The sequence below is a fragment of the Staurois parvus genome, unplaced genomic scaffold (genome assembly GCF_062004578.1).
Source record: "Staurois parvus isolate SC_StPar_1 unplaced genomic scaffold, SC_StPar_1.0 ptg000200l, whole genome shotgun sequence".
Taxonomy (NCBI): domain Eukaryota; kingdom Metazoa; phylum Chordata; class Amphibia; order Anura; family Ranidae; genus Staurois; species Staurois parvus.
Window position 1 is genome coordinate 630,071 of NW_028317996.1, and position 12,052 is coordinate 642,122.

Genomic DNA, 12,052 nt, shown 5'->3' on the forward strand with positions numbered 1-12,052 from the left:
ATATATGTAACTCCTGAGGTTAGATGCTACAAAATGGCTTTGCATAATATAACTTATGGGATGTCTTAGTATTTGCACACTGATGCTCAGACTGGGTAGAATAAGTTAATGCTTTGGGAGGCTTTCTTTAAAGGGGAAAGTGACAGTTATCAATCCAGTCAGAATTTGAATTATATTGAATCAGTCGTTTACAATATGCTGAAGGCTATGACATATGGATGTAAAGAACTTTCTACTCTCATGGTGAAGTTACTGGCAAGAATTTCTTCTGCTGCTTTGTCTGGACAGATGATCTCATAAGTAATAATGTCAAGATGATATTAACTAAACCATTTTAGGATTCTGTTCAGTGGAATTATATACTGAATGATCACAGTAACTGCTCTATTGAAGACAAAGTGGGGTCGGCCTACAGCAAAATGGTGAAAGCTAATCACTGCTGGAGGAAGTTTCATTTTGGGTTTGTGATGAAAATTGATACAAATTATCAATTCATCTTTAAAAATGAAAACTCCTGTGCATTGAATAGAGACAATCCTGGATGTATGTGGATTGGAGCAATTACTTTCAGTGGACCAAGCAATTAAGATGGTGAAAGGATGACTTGTGTATCTGGTAAACACAGGATTGGACGGTGAGGTCAGCTTATCATTATGCAATACTCAAGCGATGGAACAGGCCTTACAGCTATATGGGCCACTGATGTTTACCAAATCATTTGCTTGTCATGGTCTAAAGTCATATTAGCTAATAACTGATTCACAGGGATATTGTAGAGGCTGGTGAAGAGAGATGTAACCAGTTTCAATTTCAGATTTTATATGAGCAATTATGAAGCATTCAATACCTCAAATCACAATGCAACCCTGCTAGTTGATTATATGTTCACTATTTATGAATCAGTTCTGCATAAAGAAAAGATTCAAGTGGGGGAATATGTAGTATATTGTGTATATATATATATATATATATATATATATATATATATTGAAACACATACTGTTCATTCTTGGACAGGCCAGTGAAAAGACCACTTTACACATCAAAAGAACTCTTTGCTATGTTAATTTAATTCAGGTCGCCTTTCCTTAATTTGTAGAATAGCCTGTTTATCTAATTAGACATTCCAAAGGGTACATTGTATATGTATATATGTGATTTGATTATACAAGAAGTATTTCTTGATGGTAATTAGACTTGAGGGCGTATTATATGGTGAAAGGATGACTCGATTACCTGGGAAACACTATAGTGTCCCTAATTGTTATTTATAGTAATGACAAGTGAAGTCTTTTCATGTAAGATCAAAAGTGTTTTGTCAGCCAATCAGAAACCCTTCCAGTAAACTATTTCAAGGGAAGTTATTTTGGCTGGGAGAGGAGCTTTTTTCTGCCATTAATGTGGGAGCACAGGTATAGATCATAACTTTCATTATTGCATGCATGGAAGCTACCTAGGTGCATATTATAGATCGGACATATGCTGGACGGTGTAGTATCTCTATGCTTGATATGAAGTATCTTAAATGGGACTTTGAGGGTTGTTGTTCATTTTAATATCTACATGTATTCAGCTGGATTTCTGTCATCTGTAACAAATATCTTTATCCGAACAAATGCATCTCTCTGGAAAAGAACTGTTAGTTGCTGCGGGAAAAGTACATATATATAAATATACACTGGTGATACGTCCTCCATCATTGATATAAGACAACAGATTTTTCTTACAAACTGTTTCTGTGTGGACTTCATAATTTTAAGACAACAATGCAACGCTGCACCAAAATTAAATTTGCATCCTTTTTTCCCCATGAATTGGGCTTTCTTTTTGTGGTATTTGATCGCATGTGCATTTTTATTTTTTGCGCTATAAAAAAAGACCGACAATTTTGAGAAAAAAACCCCCAATATTTTGGACTTTTTGCTATAAAACATGTCCAGTAAAAAAATGTAGAAAACAAATTTCAGTATAAATTTAGGCCAAAATGTATTCTGCGACATGTCTTGGCTAAAAAAAATCCCAATACGTGTAAATGAATTGGTTTACGTGAAAGTTATAGCATTTATAAATGGATACTGGATTTCTTTTCGTATACTAATAGTGGCGATCAGCGACTTATGGCGAGACTGTGGCAGACATTCTGACACTGGGGGGAGAACTGACTTGGGGTCACTGACATCCTCAGTGACACCAATTCAGTGATTAGTGCAAAAAAAAAAAAACACTGACACTGTACTAATGGCAGTGAGGAGGAAGGGGTTAACTTTTGGAGGCAATGAAAGGGTTAACTGTGTGAGGGGAGTGTTTTTCTAGGGGGCGGGGGTGTTTACTTTTTTGTTACACACTGTTCTGGAAGGCTGAGCTCAGTGATCCCAGAACATTGTGGTGAAAACTGACAGGGAGGAGAGCTCGATTGAAAACAATGCAGCCTTCCTCCCTGTCAGTGTTTGCCAGCAATTGCCGGGCTACGGTGGGTTATCACCGGCCCGGGCCCGGTGGTTGACACCCGTGGCCATGATCGGTGCCACTGGTAGGGCGGTCACGCGCCCGCTACCCCGAAATACAGGATCACGTTTATATACGTGATCCTGCACACAGTAGCAGTATATGTACTGCGGGGGGTCCCCTAGTGGTTAAAATAAAGAGAAGCAATGCAGGAGGAATGCAAGAAAAGCAGAGGGTAAAGATGGTCATGCATGAATCAAAATTCAGTTGGTTCAGCAGAGACAATCCATGTATGGGCAGACTTTCAATATACTGATTGACTTTTGTACAACAAGCTTCCTGCTAATCACCAGTGCACACTGAGTATCTTGGAGGCTGTATTGGATCTGAACGGAGCTAATATCATCTGGACTTTGCTGATATCTAGTGGTGGAATTGAAAATTGATCCTCAATTAAAATCCTTTTTCCCTACATTTTCCTTGCTACTTGAATTGCAATATTTAGCAGATGGATAAATGATGCCCATTATATTTTTCAACCTAATCCCATTAAGCTTAGATGGATATTTGATGCCCATTATATTCTTCAACCTTATTTGGACATTCTAGGCCAATTAGACCTCTAGACAGAACATATTTCCATATTTCTCTGCAATTTCCATAGATGGATGTTTGATGTCCATTATTTCCTTTATTATGGTTGTGAACGTATAGGTCAAATAGATCTTTGTTAGGTTATACCTATATATCCTAAAGCATTTAACAGATGATATCTGATGCCCATTATATCCTCTACAACTGTTTTGGACGTGTAGGCCAATTAAGATTTTTTAGGTAATTTTCTTCTAGCTCTGTGAGTTTTCACATCCAGGACTGCCTTGGTGGTAGAAATTTCCTCAAAAAATCTCCCCTGAAGAAGCCCGTGGGGGTGAAACATGTAGGGAGTATACTACATTTACCTAACCAAGTCTGAATCTCAGTTGGTATTCTTAGAATTGAAATTGTTTTTATGTAATTGTTTTTATGTTTTTGTATCTTTTCCTTTCTTGTTTTACCAAAATACGAAATAAATATTATATAACTTTTAATGTGTGGTATTCATGTCTATGCACCCTGAAAGTCCCATCTTCTCTATTGATTATTTGTGTACAACCAGACTTCTGGAAAATTTTCTGTTGATCAGTGCTGCCAGCTATAAACGTTGGTGCTGATGTCACTCACCATCAGAATACAATAACTCAGAGGGAGGGATTTTCTCATCCACATAGTGTGTGAATGGGGCAATTGAGTCATTTTCTTTTGTACAATCTAGTTGAACAAAAAGAAAACTCATTATGAAAATGACTCATGTATGGCCAGCCTAAAAAAAACATGCTCTATGGGGGTTTTAAGCTTAACAGGTGAGAACCTTTTGAATTATACCTTTTGTTTTATTCAAAGAACCTTCTATTGCTGCTAACAGGAAACATCAAGTACTCCTCATTTTTACACTATGAAAGATGTGTTAGTTTTTATAAGTAACAACAGGAATATTAAAATCTAACATTGTAGCCCAATTAATTTGTACAATTTGTGGTGGTTTGTGGCTTATAGGCTCCATTGCAAAGATACTCATTCCTATGTTAAAAACATCATGGCCATTTACATAAATTAAAGAAACAACGAAAAACTTACCAGTCCAAGCTTTTGAGCTGCTCGGGGACTGTTATGACTGAACCTGTATAAGTGCATATGCATGTAGGATGGAGTTGGACCAATCTATAAATTCTGTGCATATTTATTGTGAAAAGGAAATACATTATAAAAGATTTAAAAGAAAAAACATGTATTTTGCTTACATTTGTTAAGATTTTTTCTGACACAATCATAACAGCATACACACATGGGTGAGCTCCGTCCCCTGCCCAGTCCCAGGATCGGTTAGGGCTCATGTCCACTGCAACTGATAAACTCACGTTCAGGAGCTTTTATACATTTTTTTTTCAGCAGCCCCTGAACTCTCCCTAACGTTTTCCTATGTGTACACATAGACGTTTACAGTCGTTTTTTTGAACGCACCAAACTTGCGTTTAGGAGTAGATTTTACTGGCGTTTCAAATGACAAATGCTTGTAAATGCTGTTAACCACGTTTATAAGTGTTTGTGTTTAGAAGCGTTTTTTAACTGTTCAAGATGCTGTCCAGAGCCTATTTTCATCATCAGAAATGCATGCAAAGCATTTTCCCGGTACTCAAATGGACCTAGGACACCATTGCAGTCAGTTCCAGGTTTTGCTTGAAGGAAAAAATGGTAGAACGTGCTGCATTATGCTCATGATGGGATCCATATTGAATACAACCAGAAAAGACAGGTAATCTCAACACATACTGCTCTCTCTGCTTCTGCTTTCTCAATTTCTCTCAAAATGTCTGAAATAGTTAATTTCAAACGTTACACTCAGCTTGCCAGGATTAATCTGGCCTATCTGCACAGGTTCAGCCTCTCCTGTGGTGACGCTCGCTCCGTACAGGTTGTAGAGCTCCTATAAGAGGGAGGCCTCCTCCATATCCAGATACTGGAGTGCAGGATGCTGGCCTCTAGAGATTGCACAAGTGTCTCCTTCATCATGACTTCATGGGTGAAAATTCATTGGACTTCTTGCTGGCTATGAGGTGTTCAGGCGGTAAGGTGCACCACATGGTGCACAAGACTATAGTACTCAGCTGCTGTTATATGGTTAAGAGTTGCCTACAGGTATATGCTGTTATCCTGCACTGCTAAAGCAGACATCACATATGTAAACCTTTGCTGGCTTGTTGTTCACAGTTCTCTCTGTTTTGTCAATGCCTCACAGGTTTTGGTTTATGTCTGCAGTACTGCTAATGAATGGGCTGATAGTATAGGTGTTTGCTGTTGCAGAGTTGACTCTTTCCTATTAACTTAGCAGTGCCTGATTCTGCAGGTTTGACTTACTATATACGTAATGCTCTAAATGCTTGGTTTGTTATATTAACCTCTGCAGTGCCTTTGCATGATGTAGGATAACCTGCCAGTGCTAATTATTTGATTTTTATTAACCCTTCATTGCTTTGCCTGTGATATATTAACTCTTCAGTACTAATGACTGTGATGCATTTTATGACTGCTATGAATTAACATGTTAATTCTACTGCCTGAGTGAATTTCAGGGCTCTGTTTAGTTTGCATTGTCTTAAGTACTTTGCCTGTTGGACATCAATCAGACCTTGCCCACACTCAGACCTTGCCCACACTTGCACAGGGGTCTGTTTCCTTTGGCGGCCATTGGCGCTGCGATTGGTTGTGAACAACTGGTTGACTGAGGCTCTTGGGTTGCTGTGGCTAATTGCAGGCATCTCCCATCACAGTTGTGAGTGGGACATTGACCCTTCAATGTTCTGCAGCTGGGTGTGTGGATTACCACTTGTAGTGTACAATTTTCAGGGCTAGGTCTACAATCACCTCAAACACTTGTAGTGTATAAATGCAAATATCCTGGCCAGTAGTCCCAGGTACTTGTAATGACTACAGTCCTTCAGCTCATCTATGAGCCAGTAACCATTAGCTTACCTAGAAACCAGCCATGATCATTAAGGTGAGGGTCAGGTAGGTATATTCTAGCTTATAAAAAAGGGTGCACATCATGGGCATAATGGATTACAAATTTGCATATACCTCTTCTAAGCTGAATTGACTGTAGTCCAGGTTGGATTCAGTGATATCTAGAATGGAAATGTAAGGGAATTCCTGTACAATGACTGGTGCATAGATATGCGCATAACATTGCACATTGAAATAAGCACAGGTGCATTGCTAATAAGAATGAACATGGGTTCACTCATGCACGCAAAAAATGTGCGCACAAGGGTGCACGCATGCTAGGGTTACCACCTCATCCCTTTAAACCCAAACACATATTAATTGCACAGGTTTTTTTGGCTGATTAAGGTGATAATTAAACTCACGTAGAGCTTTATGTGCATTAAATTAACCTCAGAACATGTGTAGTGTGTGTTTGGGTTTAAACGGCTGAGGTGGCAACCCTAAAAGGTGCGGGAGCGTGCCCACATTTTCTGGCACCAGATGGGCTATTTAGACAAGTTCCTTTGGTGGTGGCTAAAGCTAGTTAATCTATTCAGCTACCTGCCATACCAATCATCACAATCTATTCACTTTGTTGGGTATTCACCTCACTGACCTCCTAGTCCGAGGCCAATAACATATGCCAATGGAGGACAAAGTGTCCAACATCAGAGTTGCAGTGACTCCAGGGTATTGAAGTTGTTTTGCCAACACAGCCTAGTGAGCCCCAGTTATGCTCCAAAAAGAAAGCTAATTGTAATGTCCTATCTTTGTTGTCAATAAGGAATGCAAGATTATTCAATTTATGTCAAAGGTATCTCCCATTCAGATTTGCCAGTTCTTCTGGCTTCCCAGAACTTCCTGTCAGACACTGTAAGATACAAAACCTTAGATGTCAAGGGATCGTCTCTAAACCAACAAGCAGTTCAATGGATCTACAACAAAGTAGTTATGTGTAGCTGCTGGGAGACCAAGAGGTGAAGGCTCACCTGGGGGTCTCACCTTCAGTGTTTGAAACCCTGTTGAAGCCAGGGCACCTGCTACAAACATCATGTATACTAGAATATGAAAATGAAGCAGAATTTTAAAGGATTGAATCCTCTGTTCCCTGCTATAAATATTGTGAGTTTTCTGCAAGTAAGCCTAGATACAGGATTAAGTGGTAGTTGAGCTTTTGGAGTTTTCTCACTTTCTGGGATCTAGTGACCATCACATATCTTGGTAAACCAATTCTGAAAGACCTGTGCAGGCTGTTCTTTTCCCTTGCGACTTGCAGAATAGTGTTGGAGATGTTGACCCACTCTCCATTCTCCTGAATAAGACTTCCTCAGTAGTCTCAGTAACACTGAAGCAGTATTTTTCTATGGCTATCATGTCTGGAAGAAGGATCTCAGATAGCCAAGAGTCAAGCTGTTAACTATCTTATAGCTACCATTATCAAACAGAATAGCTCTACTCTCTTCTTCAGCACCATACAAAGGTCTGAAAATCTTTACATCTGGATCAAGACATTATCCTTCCAGCATGCCCAACTGAAATGTCACTACAAGCATTGAAATTGGACTTGGTTGAAGAAATACAAGGAAGTGGCCCTTCTGCAGGAGTTCAGACAATGGGATCTTCAAACCTAACCGTGTCAGAAGAAGACTTTCACTGTTGTTGGTCAAGGTAGTCTAATGGGCATACAGTGGGGCAAAAAGTATTTAGTCAGCCACCAATTGTGCAAGTTCTCCCACTTAAAAAGATGAGAGGCCTGTAATTGGCATCACAGGTAGACCTCAACTATGAAAGACAAAATGAGAAAAAAAATCCAGACAATCACATTGGCTGATTTGGAAAGAATTTATTTGCAAATTATGGTGGAAAATAAGTATTTGGTCAATATCAAAAGTTCATCTCAATACTTTGTTATATATCCTTTGTTGGCAATAACAGAGGTCAAACGTTTCCTGTAAGTCTTCACAAGGTTGGCACACACTGTTGCTGGTATGTTGGCCCATTCCTCCATGCAAATCTCCTCTAGAGCAGTGATGTTTTGGGGCTGTCGCTGGGCAACACAGACTTTCAACTCCCTCCAAAGGTTTTCTATGGGGTTAAGATCCGGAGACTGGCTAGGCCACTCCAGGACCTTGAAATGCTTCTTACGAAGCCACTCCTTCCTTGCCCGGGCGGTATGTTTGGGATCATTGTCATGTTGGAAGACCCAGCCACGTTTCATCTTCAATGCCCTTTCTGATGGAAGGAAGTTTGCACTCAAAATCTCACGATACATGGCCCCATTCATTCTGTCCTGTACATGGATCAGTCGTCCTGGTCCCTTTGCGGAGAAACAGCCCCAAAGCATGATGTTGCCACCCCCATGCTTCACAGTAGTATGGTGTTCTTTGGATGCAACTCAGCATTATCTCTCCTCCAAACACTGCGAGTTGTGTTTCTACCAAACAGTTCTATTTTGGTTTCATCTGACCATATGACATTCTCCCAATCCTCTTCTGGATCATCCAAATGCTCTCTAGCAAACTTCAGACATGTACTGGCTTAAGCAGGGGGACACGTCTGGCACTGCAGGATCTGAGTCCCTGGTGGCATAGTGTGGTACTGATGGTAGCCTTTGTTACGTTGGTCCCAGCTCTCTGCAGGTCATTCACTAGGTCCCCCCGTGTGGTCCTGGAATTTTTGCTCACCGTTCTTGTGATCATTTTGACCCCACAGGGTGAGATCTTGCGTGGAGCCCCAGATCGAGGGAGATTATCAGTGGTCTTGTATGTCTTCCATTTTCTAATTATTGCTCCCACAGTTGATTTGTTCACATCAAGCTGCTTGGCCATTGGAGATTCAGTCTTCCCAGCCTAGTGCAGGTCTACAATTTTGTTTTTGGTGTCCTTCGACAGCTCTTTGGTCTTCACCGTAGTGGAGTTTGGAGTGTGACTGTTTGAGGTTGTGGACAAGTGTCTTTTATACTGATAGCAAGTTCAAACAGGTGCCATTGATACAGGTAATGAGTGCAGGACAGAGGAGCCTCTTAAAGAAGAAGGTACAGGTCTGTGAGAGCCAGAAATCTTGCTTGTTTGTAGGTGACCAAATTCCACTATAATTTGCAAATAGATTCTTTCCAAATCAGCCAATGTGATTGTCTGGATTTTTTTCTCATTTTGTCTCTCATAGTTGAGGTCTACCTATGATGCCAATTACAGGCCTCTCTCATCTTTTTAAGTGGGAGAACTTGCACAATTGGTGGCTGACTAAATACTTTTTTGCCCCACTGTATATGGCAAATATGAATCCATCAATTGAGTGCAGAGCCTACTTTACTAGATGGATTGCGTGCTCATGGGCAAAGTCCACAAAGTCCACATTTTCTGCAGGACAGCAACCTAATCTATGTAGAGTGCATTTCTAGCTCAATACAAGGTTGGTCAAGCAACACTGACAACTGAGGAATTTGCCTTCAGTTTTAAATTAATCTAATGATATGTTGATTAAAATTCTTCAGCATTACCCTCCCTTGTGGTTTGTAGCATGCTATATCCCATGCATGTATACTGTCATGCTTGTGTCAGGAAAAGGGAAAATTGTATACTTACCTGATAGTAATTTTCCTTTCTTGATGCATAAGCATGACAGCATACAAGGGCTTTGCATTGAGTATAGCTACAAGAATGCTGCCTTGGGGGAGGTGACTCATTTATATAATATAACTGATCTTGGGATTGAGCAGGGGGTGGAGCCCAACCATGTGTGTAATCTGTCATGCTTATGAATCAGAAAAGGAAAACGACCATCAGGTACAGTAAGTAAACAATTTTCTGTTTTTCTGTAGTTAGAGAAATTTAAAAAAAAAAATATGAGAGATTAAATATAGTGTTCACTGCACCATTAGTATATTTTATTTGCCATAACTTTGTAAGTGTAATCATCTGAATGGCCAAAAATTAAAAACATTTTTAGGCTCAGATAATACAGTAAAATTAAATACTATAGAAAGCAAACCTATAGCTATTCTGTTATATGAAATAAGTTGCAGAGTCCACTAAAAAGTAATATGGATGGCGCTCATTTCACTTTTCATATCCCTTGTTATCAAATCTGCACACCAAAATAAATGTTTACATTTTTCGTCTTTTTCGTCTCTTTCTCTTTGTCCTTAGTCATGTATGTTTTGTGTTTTCGTAAATTTTTTTCCAGGGCTCCCGGGGACCTCAGTGGATTTACTTTTCCTTTTTTTAGATCGCCATGTCGTTGAACTGGTTATCATTGAATGTCCAGGGGATGAATTCTCCACAGAAACGGGTAAAGATATTTAAGTTTCTCCGGGCTCGCCAAGTTGACATTGCTTGCTTGCAAGAAACTCACTTCTCCACTAATTCTGCCCCAAAATATTTTGATGCACGTTACCCTCAGATATTTCAAGCTAATGGCCCCACTAAACAGAGGTGTATTGGTCGCCTTTCATAGTAAAACTCCATTTGTCTGTGTGAGGCGTATTGCTGATCCCAACGGCAGATACCTTCTGCTCCAGGGCATGATCCATGGAATAGATGTTACCATACTGTCCTATTACGCTCCTAACGTTAACCCTGGGCCTTTTCTGTCGCACCTATGTTCTCTTCTGGCTACACACCAGCGGGGTACGCTTTTGATGGCAGGGGATTCGAACTTAGTGCTAAACCCTGCATTAGATAAATATCCAGTAGAGCTCTCTGACCCTTCCGCATCAGCGAAGTCCTTTGTACGCATGTTGAATACCATGATCTGGTAGATTTATGGCGCGAATTGCATCCTCGGGGGAAAGACTACACTTATTATTCACACCCTCATCATTCTCATTCCAGAATTGACCATGCATTCGTTTCACGTAAGCACCTCCCTCTGGTTCGCTCTATTTCTATCCTAGTGGTCCCATGGTCAGATCATGAGCCTATTTTGGTAGTCTGCCGATCTCTCCTATGTAGGCCGGCCTCCTCTTCGTGGATAATGAATGACTCCTTGCTTTCGCTAAAGGAGATTCAGACGGAACTACATCACAAGTCACAGGAATATTTCCAATTAAATTCGGGTTCTGTCTCTTCTTCAGTAACATTATGGGAAGCATACAAGGCGGTTCTTAGGGGCCATATTATCCGCATAGCTTCAAGGCGAAAGAAGGAAAGACAGTTTAAATAACGTCAGTTGGAAACACAGTTAGCTTCTGTGTCGGCTCAATTTAAACAGTCACCTTCCCCGTCGAATCGTAGATTGGTGGATCAGGCTTGTTTAGAATTGGATCTATGCTTAACGGATGAGGCTGAGCGCTCCTTACGTTGGACTCGTCAGAAATGGTATAGCAAAGCAAACAAACCAGACTCTATGTTGGCCCGTAGATTGCGTTCTTTCGCGCAGCATCCCAAACCGATATCCTTACGTACTCGCCACAATACCCTTACGAGCAATCCGGTAGCGATCTTGGAGGAGTTCCGGTACTGACTAACTAAACTTTACTCTGATCCTACTCGGGCTGACCCTCAGTCCATTTCTGACTTTTTAGCTCCTCTGCCCCTGCCTACTTTAACACCGGCTCATAAGGATCTGATGGACCGTAATATCCAAGTATCTGAGGTTTTGCAATGCATAACAGACCTGAAAACGGGCAAACGCCCAGGTCCTGATGGATATACGGCACTATATTATAAGAAATTAGCTGATGTGCTCGCCCCCCACCTTGCCGCTATGTTTAACGCGGTGAAGGGAGGTTCAAATTTTTCCCCGGACTCCTTAACTGCTCATGTGGTTATGATCCCTAAACCGGATCGAGATCACTCTTCTTGGGCAAACTATAGGCCTATTTCTCTTATCAATATAGACATGAAGATTCTTACTAAGATCTTGGCTACTCGATTGAATTCCTTCCTTTCTCGTCTGATGAAAAAGGACCAGGTGGGATTTGTTCCTCATAGGCAGGCCGGAGATGCTATCAGACGTATTTTACAATTGCAACATTTGGCCCATACTCGTAAACTTGACATGATGCTCTTATCCTTAGACATCAATA